Genomic DNA, 18,474 nt, shown 5'->3' with positions numbered 1-18,474 from the left:
AGCCTTGCCGTTGTGTGTGGTCACCCATGTAGGTGTGTGGGGCTGCACTCACACCCCAGAGACCCCTGACCTCGGCCACCAACAGGGCTCTCCGAGGACAAACTGGGATTTGGTAAACTACGCTGAGAAGGATTCCTTGGGTGTTACTCAGCACGGGTGCTTTTCCCTCCCCCTGATGTTTGCTCACCGTCCCCCCGCCCCCGTCCCACTGAGTCCTGGAGGTTGTCTCCCTCTGGTTCAGGAGCCACACACTTAGGGTGAGGACAGCCACGCGCATGCCCTGTGTCCTAGGTCCAAAACCTCCGTGACCTCGCGGGGAGGGAGCAGACACTGGGTGGGGCTGCAAGGGTGGCCTCTTTATTTGAATCATAGCATCCCGGCCACCTGGGAGAGGAATGGTCTTTAGAAATCATTTGGCCCAGTCTCTCATGGTGCAGATGGGGAAACTGAGGCTCAGAGGTAGGAGGGTACACCCCAAAGTGGCCCAGCATGGCACTCCAGGCTTTCAGCTGAGCTCACTGCCACCCTAAACTGCTTCAGATGCATGGCAGGTGTAGACGCCAGCAGGGCCCAAGACCTACAGCGGTGCTCATGACCCAGCCATGGGGCGTGGTGTCTGCAGAAAGGCAGGACCCACCCCTGAGGAGCTGGGGGCGCAGAGTGTGGGGCTGGGGAAGTTCTGGGGATCTGTGGAGAGCTGAGCAGGGCGCCCTCAGACCTGGCTCTGTTAAGCCTCGTTTGTACTCCGCCTCTTGTAATCACTACCTCCTGCCAAGACCTGCTACCATTAGGGCTTCTCCTCCCATCTGTTTACCCAGAGAGCCCAGTGAGGTCTGGAGATTGCAGGCCCAGAGGCCAGGGCAGAGAGAACGCTCTGGAGTCAGGCCCCGATTGGAAAGCTGACAAGATGCAAGGGGGTGAGGATGGAAAGTGGACTCTGGAAAACCAGGGGCCACCCGTGCCCCTCATCAGCCCCTTTGGCTGAGCCACAGCAGTGTGCCCAGTGGCCTGCAGTCCGCGGGAGGCTGCTGGGTCTGTGATACCTAGGGTGAGTTCCAGGGGTTCCGAGGGACTCAGGAGTCAGGGTGGACTTCCTGGAGGAGGGGGAGTCCCAGCTGGTTCCTGAAGAATGAACATGATTGTGAACTGAAAGCATTCTAACCACAGGGTCCAGCTGGGCCAAAGCCTTGAGGCAGGCACGCTGGGGACAGATTCAGTGGGGCTGGATGGAGAGCCAAGACTGGGCAGTGAAGGAAATAAGGTTGGAGATGCCCCCTAGAGGCCAGATGGTAGAAGGAGGAGGAAGTTTGTACTGTGTTTCTAACGTGCTAAACATCCCTGAGAGGTTCACTGCCCACTTCTGTGCCTGTTTCTGTCAGATCTCCTCGGAGCTTTGGGCACCTGGGAGCCACAGCAGGGCAGCACCTCAGTGGGAGAGCCTGCCTTTGGGGAGGGTGTGAGCAGGTGCCAGGATCCTAGGCTCCCCTGGGAGCTGGTGGGTCTCCCTCAGCCTGGGGTGATGGGGGATTCAGCCCCTGGGGCAGACTCTCCTGCAGGCTAAGGGTCCAACACCCAGGGTGGACTCCAGAGCTGAGAGTTTGGCAGGGGAGGGGGGTGGGCTGAGAGATGGGCTTCCCTTCTCCTTCCTGTGACCAGCTGCCTCCTTCCTTCTTCTAGAGAAGCTGTGTGGGGCAAGGATGGGAGTAGGTGGCCCTCCCCGAGGCTTTGGGTGCGCTCAGAGCCTGACAGAGAGGAGGTGAGCCTTTGAGCTACGTGTGCTGTACCAGGCTTGTGATTTGCTGCAGGCGCTGTGGGTTCCTGGTGCCCCCACGGGTGCAGCCCCTCCCTGTAGCCCTGGGTTCAGCCCAGGTTGTGTTCGCTGAGCCTCCACTGACCCAAGGTGGCCTCTCTCTCACCTTACCTATCAGCAGAGCAGCAGCCATGGGCCTGGGAGCTCAACTCCTGGTACCCAAGATTTCATACATCCCCCCAGCAGTTTGCACAGCAGCTGGCTCCGGCTCTGTCAGCTTGGGTTCCCACTCGGGAAGCCCAGAATTCTTTTCTGGGATAATACAACAGCCCTTCCACAGCAGGAAGGGCGAGCTGCCCTCATGGCAAAGCTTCTTCCTGAGCCCTGGCTCCTGCACCCTCAAAATAGCAGGTGGGCTTAGCAGGGGCACATTTTCCAGGGAGGAATTAGAGTCAGAGAAGAGATGGCATGGGACTTGGCCAGCATCACGTGGCCAAGGCAAGACTCGCCCGGGATTCCAGGCCCTAGTCAAGCTCCTTTGGGGACGGAGCCACGGTTTCTTTTCAGGGCCACAGGAAGACGCTCCAGGGCTTGGGAAGAGGAGGTGGAGGAAGAGAGCTCCTGGGGGGCGAGGAGCCCAAGAAAGAAGCCCCGAGTCACTGTCTCTCCTCCTCGGCTCCAGCTACTTTAATTGGCGGGTCCACCAGTAGTGCTGACATTTACCTGGTGGGGAGGTGGGCCTCCTCCCTCTTGAATCAAGATGCTAAAAATAACTGGGCCCAGCTTTTCAGGGCCCCTGCCCAGCCAGCGCCTGCTTGCCTGCCTTGGCGACCTTTTTCCTGGGTGCTGGAAGCTAATTGCTTTGTGGGCATTCGGTTCTTTGTGCCAAGGACTTCCTAGGGGTCAGAGCAGGGATAGCATTGCATGCTCAGCTCCTGAGCCTGAAGAGGGGTCTCTGCAAGGCCTAACTATCCCCCAGGTATTGGGGTGATGGGCCCCTGCCCAAACCCTGTTTTCTCCCTGGGTCTAGTACCCTGCCAGACTGGCCACTCTGCCCCTGGATGCTTGAGCCCCTTCCTTGAGCTGCTGGAGTTTCTCCCAATACCCCTCCTCCTCAGAGTTATCCAGTGCTCACCTTGAGTCCTGTACCACGCCCAACACAGATGTCCAAGGTGTGGTCTCCTGCCTTCATACTGCATGTTCATCCTGCAGCCAAGAGGAGCCCAGACTTTGTCGCTGGGCATGTTTAAATCCAGCTCTGCAAACTTAGTGCATTTCTGAGCCTCAGTATTCTCATCTCTGAAATGGGCATCATACCTGACTTTGTAGTGTCATTACAAGAATGAAGTGGGGTAACATGCAGGTGTCAGATCAAGAGAGCTGCCTGCCGCCCAGCCAGGAGAAAGCCTGAGCACCTCTGGGGGCTTTCCTTTCTCTTGCTGTGTAAATCAACCCTGGAAACTTCATACATATGGTTGATGTGTGTGGACTCGAAGAGGAAGTTCTTAAAGACCCAGGCTGAGGACTGGGGACTTGATCTCCTCAAAAACAGGGGTCCCTTGCCCGTTCTTCTGCATGTCCAGAGTGGCCTGCCCCACCTGAGTGTTTGTCCACTTCTTGCCCTCGGTCAGTGTGATCAGAATTGTGTTGGCATTGACCCACAAGTCCCTGGCTGTGGGGTCAGCCCCATGGAAATGGAAGTGGTTTTCTGGGCTCCGTTCTCGCCCACTGTGAGAACCTGGGCTGGTGGCTTAGCCCCTCCATGCTTCAGTGTCCTCATCTGAAAATGGGGATAATAACGGCCCCTCCCAATAAGCATTGTGAGATTAAATTAGCATTGTCCATACGGTGCTTAGGACAGAGCCTGGCATGGGGTGAGCCCTTGGTGTGTGTTCGCTGGTCCTTGTAGAGGTCAGACTAGTCGTAGCCATCCGTGGTAATAACAGTGGCCACTGCCCTTGGTTGAATGATTGTTATCAGATGCTGTGTCAGAGGCTAAGCACTTTACTGACATTATTTAACTTAATCTTCGTGACAGTCCTACACAAGGTACTCCTATAAGCTCTATGTTCCAAATGAAGAAAACCGAGGCCCAGAGAGGTGGTACAGTCTGAAAGTGATAGCGCTGAAAACCAGAATTCAGATTCAGCCCTGCTAGGTGATCAGCCATTCGGCTTTGCACTGAAAATTTCACATCCTAGAAACCTCTCAGTTCCAGGCCCACAGGGACAGTTGACGAGCTAGCCCCATCTAATCCTCCATTCCACTGCTATACCCACTGGCCCCCCTGGCCCCCCTCCTCGGCTTTCAGGCTCAGCCCTGTCCTGCCCCTGCTCCCTTCCCACACCTTATAGGTGCCTCTTCTCGCCAGATCATCCTTGCCCATCCACTGCGGCCTGACTGCAGTCTCGCCATCCAGCTTCCTACCCTCAGCCGGCTGGAGGGGTGTGGGTCGCACCCCGTGGGCTCTCTGTGCCCAGGGCTGTGCCTACAGTTGGCTGGTGGGTCCTGAGCTGCCCCTCACCAGCCTCAGGCTCCCCGATTTGCACTGAGAGCTTTGGCACCTCTGCTCCCAGCCTTCTAGAGAGGCTTTAGAAACCTCTTCCTTAAGAGAGGGAAGACTGAGTGAGCCCCCGCCCCCAGCCCTGGCCCCAGGCAGCTGAGAGAGATTGCACCGGCCCTTCCGGTGCATTGATGGAGAGCACTGCTGACACAGGAGAAAGGTCAGCAGTGGGACAGAGCGGAGTTGGTGGCGGCCTGCTGGCCAGCAGCGCCCTCCCCCAGGTCAGGGCTTCCTGGGGGGAGGGGCCCAGTGCTCCTTGGGGTCCTGGTCAATTCGTATTGACTCAGGCAGCCGCTGGTTCAGCGAAGCTGGGCGTCGAAGCCCCCAGAGGGCTGGGGGAGATGCCCGGGTCGTCCTTGGCACCTTCCTCTCCCTCCCCCCACAGTTGATTAGATCCTCCGAGCCATCTCTGAGTTTGTGTCCCCCTCAGCGCCCCCATCCTCTGCTGGCTCTCAGGTCTTACTCTCTTCCTGCCTCTCAGTTACTGAGCCCTTCCCAGTCTGCCACTATCCTCCCTGGCTCCCCACTGCCACCAGGAATAAAGTGCAAATTCAGAGGCTGACATTAAGGTCCTTCTTGAGCTCAGTGAGGCTGCCCAGAGCTGCTGGTCCTTCCCCAAGGACTGAGTCAGCCGTCCCCACCCTCAGATGAAGGCTGAGCCTCTCTTGGCCTGGGAGGGGTGGGGATGGGGGTCTCTTCGCCCCAGACGTGCCTTTCCAGGACCCAGCCCATTGCTTTCCCTACCCAGGACTCCCGCCCTCTGGGAGAGGTTAGAGGAGGTGTGTGAGGTATCCGGGCACCCTGAGTGCCAGGCCAGGTCTGCACCCAGTGCTCCAGCCTCACCCAGACTGTAGGTACAGGACCTGTGACTAGGACATCAGCCCGGTGCATTGCCCACCCGACACCGTTCCTCACACTCCCCCTTGAACTGCTCAGTGCATCTCATGCCCCAGCCTCCCGGTGGGCAGAAGCCATCTTCTCCCCAGCTCACATGGACGACAAGCCCCAGTGAGGGCAGGAGGTACAGCGGTTAGTGCACAGTCTCTGGGGTCTGACCCCAGCTCCATCACTTACTAGCTGTGTGACCTCAGGCAGTCACTTAACTCTTGTGAAATGTGGGTAAATAATAGTTCCTTCTCCACAAGATGGTGAGATTCATTGAAATGACACGTTTGTGGGACCCTGGAACATTTTCAGATCAGTAGAGCCAGCTTTCGTCATCATCAACACCGGGGGCCCCAACCCCTGCGGACTGATACCAGTCCGCAGCCTGTTAGGAACCGGGCCACACAGCAGGAGGTGAGCGGCAGGCGAGCTTCTAGAGCAGCTTCATCTGCTGTTCCCCATCGCTCCCCATCGCTCGCATTACCGCCTGAGCCACCCCACCCCCTCGTCCCTGGAAAAATCGTCTTCCACGAAACTGGTCCCTGGTGCCAATAAAGGTGGGGGACTGCTAATCAACACCATCATCCTCAGGCTGGCGGGTACCGTATCCACGAGATGAGGACCCTCTCCTCCAAATGGGCTCCTCCTGGTTATTTGAATGCACCTTCCACTTCTACCCCTCACGGTCCCCTTTATGCCCTTTTTGCCCTTTTTCTCGCAGCACTTCTCTCCCTCATTTCCTAAAATCCCAGGAAGCCCAGCCCTCCCTGGCCTCGTGTTGTCACCTGCATACTTGCCTTATGCACCCTGTCCGTCGGAGCTGGGCCCAGGATTTACCCTCTGTTTCCCCCACGGCCCCTCACAGGTGCCTCAAGCACAGTAGGTGCCTGATGAAAGTTTGTTCTGTTGAACGGACGCTCTATGGAGCCAAAGTCACCTGCAGGAACAACGCAGCAGTGACCAGCTAGGCCCCTGGGTGCATCCTCAGGCTGACGAAGGGCACGTCTGAGACCGGGCCTGAACCGCCTCCCTCTGGGTCATGGCTTGTGCCCACTCTGGCCTCCTCCACGCGGGGTTTTGGGGGAGGCAGCGGGTGGCGTGGGTTTGGGCCGCTGTGTTGGAAGATTTTTCCAAGCTGGTTCCTCTCTGGTCCTCTGGGCCGTCCCTGTGTTTTGTTTGCCTGGGTCCTTTCCCCACCCCCACGCTTCTCTGTTAAACTGTGATATTATATTTAAACAAATCAATTCCATTGCAGAGTCCTTCCTGTCCTAATGATGAGTTTGCAGCACAAATGCCATTGATTTCTCACAGCCCTGAAAACCAGTTGATGAATAGCACTGGGCTTGTCTTTGGAGAGGCACTTAGAGCAGCTCCGGGCAGCCCCCTTGTTCCCCGCCCACACTGCCCCCCATCACCACCCCACGCCCACCCGACATTTCACAGCTGCTGCAGTGGGGCTGAGGCTGTGTGATGAAGCAGGACCCTCAGCATCCTCCGCCAGGGGTGGAATGTCATCACCAGGGGCCCGGCCCCTCGTGCTGGTGAAACAGTCATAGCGGGGAATTGTATTGATTTTGGCCGAAGGCAGGAGCGCAACTTACAAAGCAGAGAAGCAGTGCGGTGTGATCTTTGTCTTCCCTTACAAGTTCAGAGCATGGTCCTGAGTGACAGCAGATAACAGCTCAGGCAAAGCTCAGGTTTCCAGACCTTGATGGGGCTGCTGGGTTGCTGCTTTTTTAAAGGGGCGGTTCAGAGGTGAGGGAGCTATCCCCACTGGGGAGCATGAAAATTCCCTTTGTGAAACCCTTCCCAACCTCCAGTGTCAAAGTCAGACCACCGCTCAGGGCTTTGCCCTTCAGATCACTGCCGGGATCACGGCTTGTTTGAGTTTTGTAGTGACGCCAGGGCTTGGGTGGACAGGAATTATTCTTCCCAACTTTGAGCCGGGCGGCCTGAGTCATGGGCAGTCACTGGAGAGGGACGGTCAGCAGCCACACAAGCCCGTGAGTTGGGCTGGGGTAAGGCAGGAGGCAACAGCTGGGACTGGGGCAGACTGGAGTGCCTGCCTCACCTACATCCCTAAAAGTTAACCCCATGCCCGTAAAACTCTCCGGGATGGGGCTGTGAGCTGAACTGGCCACTGCTTCTCCCTGAGTCTAGTTCAGGCCTTTGTTTTAGAGACAAAGATGTGGCCCGGAGTTGGGAATGGCTCTTCAAGGTCACAACGCAAAGCAGTGGTGGAGCTGGGGTTTGAACCCCAGATGGGGGGCAAGGTCTCTCGGGCAGTGCTGGCTCCCCTCCCCACAAGCAGTTAGGGTTGGGGGCAGGGCAGGGGCTCTGTTGTAGGGGAAGACAGGCCCCTCACTCAGGAGACCCAAGAGTGGCCCAGCGTGCCCCCCTTCCCTTGGCCCTCAGAGCTGTCACCCTCCCTCCCTTCCTCCCTGCAGACAAACCTCCTGTCCCTCCTAATCAGGTTAGTCTCCTGCTCCATGCTCGCTCTGCTGAGCTGGACCAGCTGCCTCTAATGGCCTGTCGACCTGGCCCTCCCCCTGGCTCTGGGGTGGGGGAGGGGATGCTCAGGAAAGAATTGTGAGTGGGAAGGGGCTGCCCGACTTCCTCGATTCAGACCTTTCCACAGCTTCTAGGACTAAGTCCAAACCCTTAGCCTGGCATCCAAGACTCATCGAAATGAGGCCCCTGCTTATTTCTCCAGTCTCCACGGCCCTGATGCCCTCTTTGCTACAGTTGCAGAATGCTATTTTTATTTCCCCACTTTTGCACATGGAGGTCCTTTTGCTACTTCCCAACTTCTCAGGAAACTCCTATGCATCCTGCAAAACCCAACTCCTGTCTCTTCTTCTGGGCTGCCTCCTCTCAAGACTCCTGCCTCTGCCTCCCACTGGATGCTCCACTGATCTGGAACTTAAACCCACTGTGTTTGGGTGCATTATTTCCTAGACCTGCTTCCCCTTGAGTTCCTGGAGGAAAGGGAGAACGTTATAGAGAATATGCCTCAGGGTGCAGCACAGAGGAGTGCTTAGTGAAGAGATAGGGCCAGCAAAGAAGAGAGAAGTGGGGACTGGGGAGGGAAAGAGACAGGAGTGCGCAGAACAGCTGCTCCCAGCCCCTCCACACTGCTGTAGCCTACTTCCTGCCAGGGAGGCCACTCCCGGCGACACATGTGGGGCCTGAAATAGACATGTGGGGGCCATGGTGGTGCACTTTCACAGCCTAGTGCTAAGCACCATCCCCCCCATTCCCTGGGCACAGAAGCTCCGTCTCCCAGGGCTCTGCCCCTGCAGCCACGACCCCTCCCCCAGCAGTGCCCAGGCCTCGCCCCTCTGTTCCTGCTAACTTTGTTTTATAAATAAACTATATAAATAGGCTCCTCTGATTCCTCGGAGCACGCAGCATTTAAGGACCGGGGCACTGCTGCAAGCATAATTGTACTACCGAATCCATCAGCTGCCTAATTACCATTCATTTTGCATTTATTTCTGCTAATTAAAAAGAGAGAAACTCCTAACAACTTTTACGTAAATACTATATTTGTTCTATGTAAAGATGGGATGCTAATTTGCTGGTGATTAGCTGATTATCTAATTTTATAGCTGTCACACAGGCTGGCCCTGTCTCCCCTTTGCACCCCAGATGCCACTTGAGGCCCCTGATCAGGTGTGGGAGGAAAGGGTGCAGGGAGGTCCACATAGGTGGTTAGAGGGTCTGTCTGAAGCCCAGGGGTCACATGGATCACCACATATCACCAGGGTTCAGGGGGGCTGCAGTCTGACCGATAAAGCTGGGAGGAACCACTGGCTCATCCACTGTTTCTGTACAGATGGAGAAACTGAGGCTCAGAGAGGTCCAGCGTCCCCAAGTCAGACAGTGATAGAGACGGACCCCCGACCCAGGTGTTTGGGCTCGTCCTCCAGTGCTCCCTCTCTGTAGAGCTACTGTCAGGAGGAATTTGCAGGCTCTGTTTGCAGCTGGAAAAATATCTGGACCAAAGGCCAGCCCAAGTGGAAGAAAGAAGTAGTCTGGTCTGAGCCCATGGCCCAAACCAAACCCTCCACATGCCCTTCTGGGAACCTCTGCCTCCTCCCACTTCCCCATCCAGCCAGGGCTCCGTCCTACAGCCTCCTGACCTCGCTTACCGAGGCTCACTCTCCCAGCCCAGGCCTTGCACGCTGTAGACCACCGGGACCCGTGTGAGGGTCTGAATCTCAGATCTTAACATTATGTGTTTATTTTCATGTGAATTACGAACAAATATTATTAGTACATCAAACCTGTGATTTCACAGACAATATTGCTTTAGATGAGGTTAAATAAAACAAAAGTGATTGGTTCAAAGCAAAGTGATTTAAAGGACAATATGTGAAAGATGTAGATGAAACATGATGTGGTTTAAAGTTTCTAATAACTGAAGTCAGGGACATACTCGTGGAGGGTCTGAGAACACACAGGTCAGGGACCAAGCGGCGAGGCCGGGGTCAGCAGCAGGAACCCGAGGGCAGGGTTGGCCAGTCTCTGGCCTGTAGGCCACCACTGCCCCATCTCATGGCCAAGCCGGCAGTACCTCTGCATCATGCCCTTCTCCCCAGCCCTGCGGTCAGTGGGAATTAGCCCACCACAGAGGACTCCTCTGCCCTAGAGGCAGTTTAAACGGGACTCTCGTTTCAGGGAGGCCAGGAAGTCAGACTCTGCTCCCTCTCATACCGCCTGACCAGGTGTGGGTGACTTCTTGGGCTCCCTGGCCGGCCCGCCTCCCCAGGCGTTGGTGGGCGAGACCCAGTCTCACCACTCTCTCTCTGACTACTCCACTCTCTCTTCCTGGACAGTCTGAAAATAGCCAGTTCTAGACGTAAAGGGAGAACGGCTTCCACTAGACCAGGTGTCATCTGGGCTTGGAGGCAGGTCAGGGCCAGGGTCAGCACGGCCCGCTGGAAATCCCCGAGGCCAGGGATCCGGTCCTGGCTGCCGCTCTCTGGAGCATCAGTCCCCTCCTAGACTGGGAGATCGCTGTGCTTTCCTCCCAGGGTTGCTGAAGGGATTCTGAGAGCCACATGCAGAACCCCTCAGAGGAGCACTCGGTGTAGCTGGTGGTGAGCCCGATTCCTGGCCCACCCACCCCCCCCCCACCTCGGCCTCCCACCTGCCGCCACGGTGTCTGTGCGAGGTGACCCGCTGCCGCCAGAGATCTCCCGCTCATCTGCCCTTTTATCGCCCTGTGCACAATCAGGGGAAGCCTGGAAGGCCACGGGGGCGCGGGCAGATGGAAAACAAAGAGAGAACAAAGGCGCTGCTCTCAGGAGGCCAAAAGGCAGGGGGCCTCCTCCCGCCACTGCCGCCTGGACAGCTTGTCTCACCAGCGCCGGGCCTCGGCCACCCTAGGCTGCAGGCCACCTGCCCCGCCCCTCCAGAGCCTACCCCTAACCTCACGCGGGGTCCCCACTTGCTGGGTGACCCTCGGAAAGTCACTGCTCTCCAAGCCACCTTTTTCTTGTCTGTAAATGAGGAAGTGGTGGGACAGCTTGCTGTGTGATCTCCAACAGACCCTGCCCCTCCCACCCCTGCTGGGGTCTCTTTGGGGACAGGCCGACCCATTTCTCAGGCACTCCCCACCCCCTGGCCCTAGAAGGTCAAGTTGGGTGCCCACTTCTGCCCACAGAGAGGACCCCAGTGTGCCCTGGGCCGAGTGAGGCAAGCAGGAGGCCCCTGTTTACAGCCAAGATCTTGGTGCTGGGTGTAAGCATTGGCGTGGAATGAATGAACGGTTTTATCAGAAGGGGGCTTAGCTGTCGGCCTTTTGGTCACTGCTGCTGTTGGAGCCTCTGAGGGAGGGGAGACTCCTGGGCCCTCCAGAGCAGTAGCAAAGAGGAGTGGTTGAGGGCTCATAAGAGTCCCAAGGCCAGGTTATCTGGGTTCATATCCTAGCTGTGTGACCTTGGGCTGCTTTCTTAACCTTTCTGTATCTGTGTCCTCATCTGTTAAAATAGGTATAGTACCTATCTCATAGGTTGTGTTGAGATTAAATGAGTTAACTCACATAAAGGACTTAGTACCAGATAAAGGCCCATTAATGTTGGGAATTACTATTATCAGTTTCAGCACTATTATTGTTTAGAGGTGGACTTAATGGGAAGCTCATGCAGCTTCAGCCCCCGGGCTCCGCCCCTGCACCGCCTGGGTGAAGGTTGACGTTTTGCTGGCAGCTGGGGAGGGTTCTAGCTGGGGAGGGGTGGCAGATTGCCATCAGGAGCATTTCTGTGTAAGCATTTCTGGTAAATTGTTTAAAGGGGCCTGGCTTCCTAAGGCTCTAGGAATTTGTTATTTCTTTTCTCATTCTGAGTGTGTATTTGTAGGGAATTCCCTGGCCGTCCAGTGGTTAGGACTCTCACTTTCACTGCCAGGGCCCGGGTTCAATCCCTGGTTGGGGAACTAAGATCCCGCAAGATGCGTGGCGCAGCTAAAAAAAAAAAAAAAAAAAAAAAAGTATTTGTAATTGTATATGTATTTCTAAAGAGGACCTCCAAAATAGTATAAGCTTCGGGTCCTGCAAACCTGGACCGTCCCCTGCTCATTCCCGTTACCTTGATTATATTTCTGGGGCCTGACCCTGTGCTGCCCACCTTGTGGCGCCCCAGGAGGATGGATGCGGCCTTGGGGCTGGAGGGACCTAACTTCTTGCCCTGTGGACAGCTGTGTATGCAGCCCAGACTGTGGTCTACACCCCACACTCCAGGTCAAGGGAGCCCCAAGGAGGGCAGGCAGGGAGAATGGGACCCTGTCCTGAAGGAGACCCTGGATGTTCAGTGCACAGAGTCCTGTGCCCAGGGCCCAAGGACCCCTGCACTGCAGGCTGGAGCCCTATCCCCTGCCTCCTCCCTCCCCCAAAGCTGGGCAGGCTGGGTGGGCTGGCGCAAGGGGCGGTTGGGGCCGTGGGAAGCAGGCTGCTGAGTTGGAACAGTCGCCCTGGAGGCTGTCTCCGAGGGGGCTGGCTTTGCTCCAAGCCCCAGGTTTAGTATCAGGTAGGTGGAGACCTGGGATGGCCCCTGCCCTCTGAGAGCTCTTGAGGGAGCTGGAACCACAAGATTTGCACCTGGAGGGGTGAAGAGTGGGCAGGGGGAGGTGGTATTAGACCCTGTCGCATCAGGCATCTCAGAGAGGGGTCGAGAGAGCCCAGAGGTCGTGAGGGCTGGACGCCTGGGGAGGGCCTTCTGGAGGATGGGCCCTCGCCTGGGGACGCCCCCAGAGGAGTGGGCGCCGTGGGCCCTGGCGCCTCTACCCGCAGCAGGGCCTCCCAGCCCAGGCTCTGACAGGGACATTTATAACTCACAGCTGTGCGGTCCTGGGCCCAACTGACTGTGGTAAACCGATCAGGCTGCAGGAAGTCGAGTCCTGAGGCCACTCCCCACCCCGACCCTACACTCTCCTTCACCTCCTGACACCCACATCCTGTTCTGGGCAGGAGGGGCGGGCAGCTGGGGCATGGGACCGGGGCCCAGCCAGGGGTCCCCAAGCTGGAGAAAATGGAGAAGCTCAGTGAAGCCCCCGAGCTGTGAGGCAGGGCCTCCAGGATCACCAGGGTCTACCCCTCAAGGCACATGTGGGGAGACCCAGGCCCAGAGAGTGCCAGAGGCCACCCAAGAGCCCACGGGAGCCGAGGAGCGAGAGCTCAGGCTGCGGGGCTCAGGGGTGTGCTGTGTGCTTCCACATCTTAACTGGAGAAGGGATTAAGCTTCTGGCCGCTGCTGACCAACACCAGCCTGGGGGAGCCTGGTGGAAGGGGGTGGAGGTGAACCAGAGGCCTCAGAAGTTGCTGGGAAGAGGAGCAGAGGATGCCTGGACCCTGGGCCTCTGCACAGCTTGTAGCCCTCTGTTGGAATATGAGACCCATCCTGAGACCAAATACCTCATACCTTGTGCCCGTCCACCTAGATTCTCACAGCAAAATTCACATTTGGGGAAAGGAATGGTCTCGCCCAGTGCTGGGAAGGACAGTAGGAAGAGCTTCCAGCATACCATGTTTTTGACCCCCTTACCTCCCTTGGCCTTATTTGCTAACCTATTCTTGGACTCCTCTGGCCAACCACCCCTCCCCCATGCCTCTTTCTCCTTCCGTGCAAGGAGAGGGATGATAAACGATAGTGAGTTTGCCAGAGCTTGGCCCACATAACTCTGGTAACCTATGACACGATTCTAGAATTAGTACCCGAAAGAACATAGAAGTTTGTTTCATTAGTTGTATATTTATTAAGGTATATTAGAAATATATAACTAGCACATCAAACCAGTGATTTCACAGATACGTTCCCTTTGGACAAGGCCAGATTCATCAGAGCTAAAAAAAAGTGCATTGAAGTAGAGGCAAGTATTAATTAAGTCATCATATGGACAGGACTAAGCTCGGACCAAGAGTCCTGAAGGGCATAGGAGAAGGCCTGAAGTTCGGGGGACACCGGGGCTCTTTTCTACTTGAAACTCTGTTCCTGGGCCTCCTCCAGGACTCTGGGCCTCAGTTTTAAGCGAACCGTCCAGCCCCACAGGCAGGAGGGGATGAGCGGGGAGTGAGCTGGTTTTCCGAGGAGGTATACACACATAAAATGACTCCAAATGTTGGTCAGAGATCTGGTGGACAATTCATAATGAGGAAAGAATTCAGGCAGGGGTCAAAGAGTGGCTTTGGAAGTGGCTGCCGACCGGCCGGCCGTGTGAGATAATTCCCCGAAGCCAGGCATGGTGCAGAGAGAACACCGAGGGCTTAGAGGCCCGGCTAAAAATACCCCCGACAGCTTTTCCCTGTCACCGTGCCTGGGGCCGCAAGGGAAGGCCCTGGCTTTCTACCTTTCTCACCAGGAAGAAAAAGACAACAGCACAAAGCCCCCGAGCCCCAGAAAAAACAAAACTTACATAGATTGCACATTTTTTTTAAGAATGCCACCAGGAGGAGTTGGCTTGCCAGGTGGAGCACCGCAGGGTGGGGAAGACAGCCGGCTCCGATAAATCAGGCATCCCGGGGCGTGCTTAAGTGGCCCAAGAGGCCACCAAGATTAGCCCGCCGGTGGGGACAGAGGTGGGAGGGAGTGGACTGCCGCCTGCGCCCCGGCCACTCACACGTGTCCTGTCTCTCTCCCTGCGTACCCAGGACAAGGAGGACGAGGCCCGTTGGCATCAGACCAATGCTGCGAGGGGTGTGAGGATTAGAGCCGCCGTCCATCACTCAGCTGCCAGACCTAGAAAGGTAACACCAGACCCCTGACGCCCTGATGCCCGGGCTGCACTGCCCCCTTCACCTGAAACTGGCCGGGGCGAGGCGGGGCAACCGGTCGTGATGCGGCAGGGCCAGAGCCAAGGGTTGACAGCCTTTTCGCCCAGCCCGTCTCGCCCTGGGCTTCAGGGCTTCTCTGTAATGCCTTGTGTGTGTCCAGCACAAAATGCTTCTGGGCTTCAGTTTGTCCGTCTCTAAGATGGGTCCTCCATTGACTCCAATTCTCCAGGATTCTGTGAATCACTTGGGCCTCCTTGTTATTTGGCGTTAAGCCATCTTTGCAACCTGGCTCAGTTTGAACTCTGGGGGCATAGCCAAGGGTCCTAGCCCTTGGGGGTATAGCACTAAGGCCACAGGATCTGCAGGGCCAGACAGGGTTTGAGAAGGGAGGATTTTCCAAGGCAGCCCTGGCTGGAGATGTGTCTCACTGGAGCTGTGGCTGCGGTCTCCTTTGTGGCAGGATTTGAAACTCCAGAGTGATCTCCCTGGCAGCTCTGGGCAAGAATTATCATCTACATTTTCAGACCGGGAGACCAAGGCACAGGGAAGTTAATGGGCCTGCGGGGGTTCACACAGCAAGCTCTGGCCACACCGTAGCAGCTCAGCTTTATCCTATTCGCTCTGTCAGCCTCTATGCTTTTACTACACTACACTGGTCTGGCCAGGGAAGTCTGGCTGTTGAGCCCAATAAACCACCAGTCTTTATTGTGTGCCCATGGTGGGACCCATCCATCCATCCATCCATCCACCCATCATCCATCCACTCATCTATTCATTTGTACATCCTCCCACTCAACCTCCCTCCTGTGCAACCATCCTCCCATCCATCCATCCATCCATCATCCTCCCACCCAGCCATCCTTCCATTCACTCATCCATCCATCCATTTATTCGTTTGTCTATATCTATTTATCTGCCCATTCTTCCAACCGTCCATTTACTCCTTAATTCACACATCAAACACACACTGGCTCTTATACCAGGCCAGCCCTGTACTAAAGGCTGGGTTTTGAAGATGAATCAGATCCACCCCTGCCCTGGAGATGGTGCACTCTGCGATGGAGGTTGATACATGATCTCAGAGCCAGGCTCAATTCCATAAGGTCAGTGCTCAAGGCCCCTGTAGTGTCTGAGACTGCATGAGGAAGGGAGGAGGGGCCACGTGCTGGTAATGCAGGCAGGCATTCAGGGAGTGCTTCCCAGAGGAGGTGGCGTTGTTCATTTATTCATGCCCTAATTGTTTATTGAGAAAGTCTCCCTGTTGGGAACCACTTGATGTTTTGGAGACACCTCAGGGAATAAAACTGACAAAACTCCCTTTCCTGTGGTGCTTACATTCTCATGAGGAGACATGGACAATGAATGCCTAAAACGTGATATATCGTGTCAGATGATGCCATATTTTAAGAAGGGAAATTAGGCACTAAAGAAACAGAGACCGCAGGGACTTCCCTGGCTGTCTAATGGTTAGGACTCTGTGCTTTCACTGTGGAGGGCCCAGGTTCAGTCCCTGGTTAGGGAACTAAGATCCTGTAAGCCGCGCGGCGCAGCCAAGAAAAAAAAAAAAAGAAACAGAGACTACAGGATGAGTAAAGTGTTCTTTGACGAAGGATGGTCAAGGAAGACCTCTGACAAGGTGACATTTGAACAGAGACATGAATGCAAGGAGGGAGTAAACCGGGGTGCACTTGGCACGTTCATGGAAGTAGCAGGGAGGCATGTGGCTGGAGGGAAGTGAGAGGTAAGAGGGGAAATCAGATCCTGGGGGACCCGCTCATGTAGTCGGACAAGAGGAGAGCAGGGAGATGGCTGAGAAGCTGTTGTCCGCATCCAGGTAGAAGGTGGTGGTGGCTTGGACTAGGGTTGCAGGGAAAGCAGTGGAAAGCATCAAAGTCTTGACTGTATTTCAAAGACCTTGCAGACAGGCTTGTGGGTGGATTAGACGTGGAGGATGAGGGAAGGGGGGACAGTCCAGGAAGCCTCTTGGGTTTGGGACAGGAGCCACCGGGAGAGCAGAGGTAGCTGTTTTTCTCCGCCGGGGATGATGGCAGGGAGGGCTGAAGGCAGCCAAGGAGCTGTGTTTTAGACACGTTAGGTTTGAGATGCATTTGAGACATCCAAGTGGAAAGGTTGAGAAGGCAATTGGATATATGAGTCTGAGAGGCAGAGAGGGGTCCCGACTAGAGATATAAATGTGGGAGCTGTTGTGTATAGATGGTGTCGCAAGCCACAAGGCTGATGAGGTCATCTTGGGAGTGAGTGCAGAGAGAGCGCTTCAGAAGCCTGCGTCTGAGTCACAGGGCATCCAGCCCTTAGAGGGAGGGAAGATGGGGTGGAGGCAGTAAAGGAGATGGAGAAGGTGCAGCCAGGGAGGGAGGAGGAGAGCTGAGGGAACAGGCTCTTCGTGAACCAGAAGATTTTGCTGGCAAATCGGGGAAAGGACACTCCAGGTAGAGAGAACAGCATAACAAAGGCTCAGAGGCCTCAATAACTGAGCCATATTTGGAGAGGGGTGGTGGAGAGGGAGGAGGGACCAGAGCAGCTCCCCCCGTACACCTGGCCACACAGAGGCCAGGGCCCATGGGTGTCTGGCAGGGCTGTATAATAAATGACCCCATGTCTGGGGACCTTCCTTGTCACCCTGGTTGGCACTCCCTGGTCTCAGCTGATGTCTGCGCGCTTTGCACTTTCTTTCAAGAAGCTTTGTCTACCTCTCCTGACCTCCCACCGTCCCTCTGGGGCTCTTGGGCCCCTGAGACCTCCCCCTTGCCCAGAGCACTTGTCTGAAAACACAGGGCTCAAGGCAGCAGCTCAGGAGCTGTCAGCAGGGGAAGGGCACCCAACAGCTTCCTATTGAATGTCTAAGCACTACCTGGATCCTTTATCTTAAAAGAAACTGTCGAAACTTCCTGGACTATGAGTGTGTCAGAGCTGCCCGCTCACGCTCAGTTAGAGCAGAGGAACTCACTACCTCTAGTGGGCAAACGCGCGCGTGTTTGGGTAGGGCAGGGTCAGCCTTTTGTGTGCCTGTGGTGTTTCGCACTCAGTACTCAGCTCTCGGTGGAGAGAATGGCCACGGCTCAGTCAGGAAAAGCTGCAGAGAGCAGCTGCTGCCCGGAGGCTGGGCAGCGGTTCAACCGGGCTGTGAGGCGGGATGGGAGGTGGGGGGAGAGCATGTGGCGGGCCAGCAGGCTGCAGGGGCACAGGCCAGCCCCTCTGCCCCAGCGAACACAGCCCGATGTGCCTGGGATGTGGCAAAGGCCCAGGAGACTTCTCCGTACTGAGTATAGGATGGAGCCAGGCAGGGACTTGGTGACCCCCATCTTCCCTCAGGGAGGTGTGCCTCTGACTCCGGAATGGGGACTGGGGGAGCCATGGGAAGCCGCTCTGATGATGCACGGCTCTGTGGCAGGCCGGTGGCAGGAGGCTGTGGGTAATCTAATTAAGTGTGCCAGGCGGACGGGCCAAGTAATCCTGTGCCTTTAGACTCACTTTCCTTTAAGCCTGCCCCCACCCAATCTCTCCCTAAATCCTTCCACTGCCTGGGTGGCATCTAGCGGGCGTGGACTTATCTCCATTGAACAGATGGGTAAACCAGGGCCCGAGAGGAAGAAGCTTGCATGATGCCACAGCTAATAAGTGGCAGGGTGGAGCTTTGAACCGGGTCCATCTGAACCCCAAGCCCACGCTCAGCGCTGCCTTCTACCATCTCCCAGACTCTCCTAGAATATCCAGACTTGCATGCACCTTCATATAAACCACCTCTTCAACATCCCCATTTTGTAGATGAGGAAACAGAGGCCCAGAGAATGTAAGACACTTGCCCAGGAGCACACAGCAAGCCAAGGGCAGAGCCTATACCAGAATCTGATCTGGCCCACTGTGTCCACCCAGCTCCGCCCCACCGTGTGCAGGCCCAGGGATCCCATCCTGGACCCCACCCACTTCCTTTCTGTTCTCCTGCAGCCTTTGGCACTCTCTCTGGTTGAAGGCACCAAGTTCCTC

General features: G+C 56.1%; 1 protein-coding gene across 4 annotated transcripts in view; it reads left to right on the top strand.

Annotated features, from left to right (window-relative positions):
• ZMIZ1 (zinc finger MIZ-type containing 1) overlaps window positions 1–18,474 on the top strand; it is a 233,638-nt gene that overhangs the window by 53,092 nt on the left and 162,072 nt on the right. For all 4 annotated transcript variants that reach the window (XM_082425693.1, XM_082425694.1, XM_082425695.1 and 1 more), the window contains exon 3: window positions 14,347–14,442. The gene's annotated coding sequence lies outside the window, so the exon portion shown is untranslated. The remainder of the gene's footprint in view (window positions 1–14,346; window positions 14,443–18,474) is intronic.

Source organism: Balaenoptera physalus (assembly GCF_965194825.1).
Source record: "Balaenoptera physalus genome assembly, chromosome: 14".
In the NCBI taxonomy this organism is placed as follows: domain Eukaryota; kingdom Metazoa; phylum Chordata; class Mammalia; order Artiodactyla; family Balaenopteridae; genus Balaenoptera; species Balaenoptera physalus.
The sequence above is the reverse complement of the archived record's forward strand: the minus strand, read 5'-3'. Positions and strand labels throughout refer to the sequence as shown.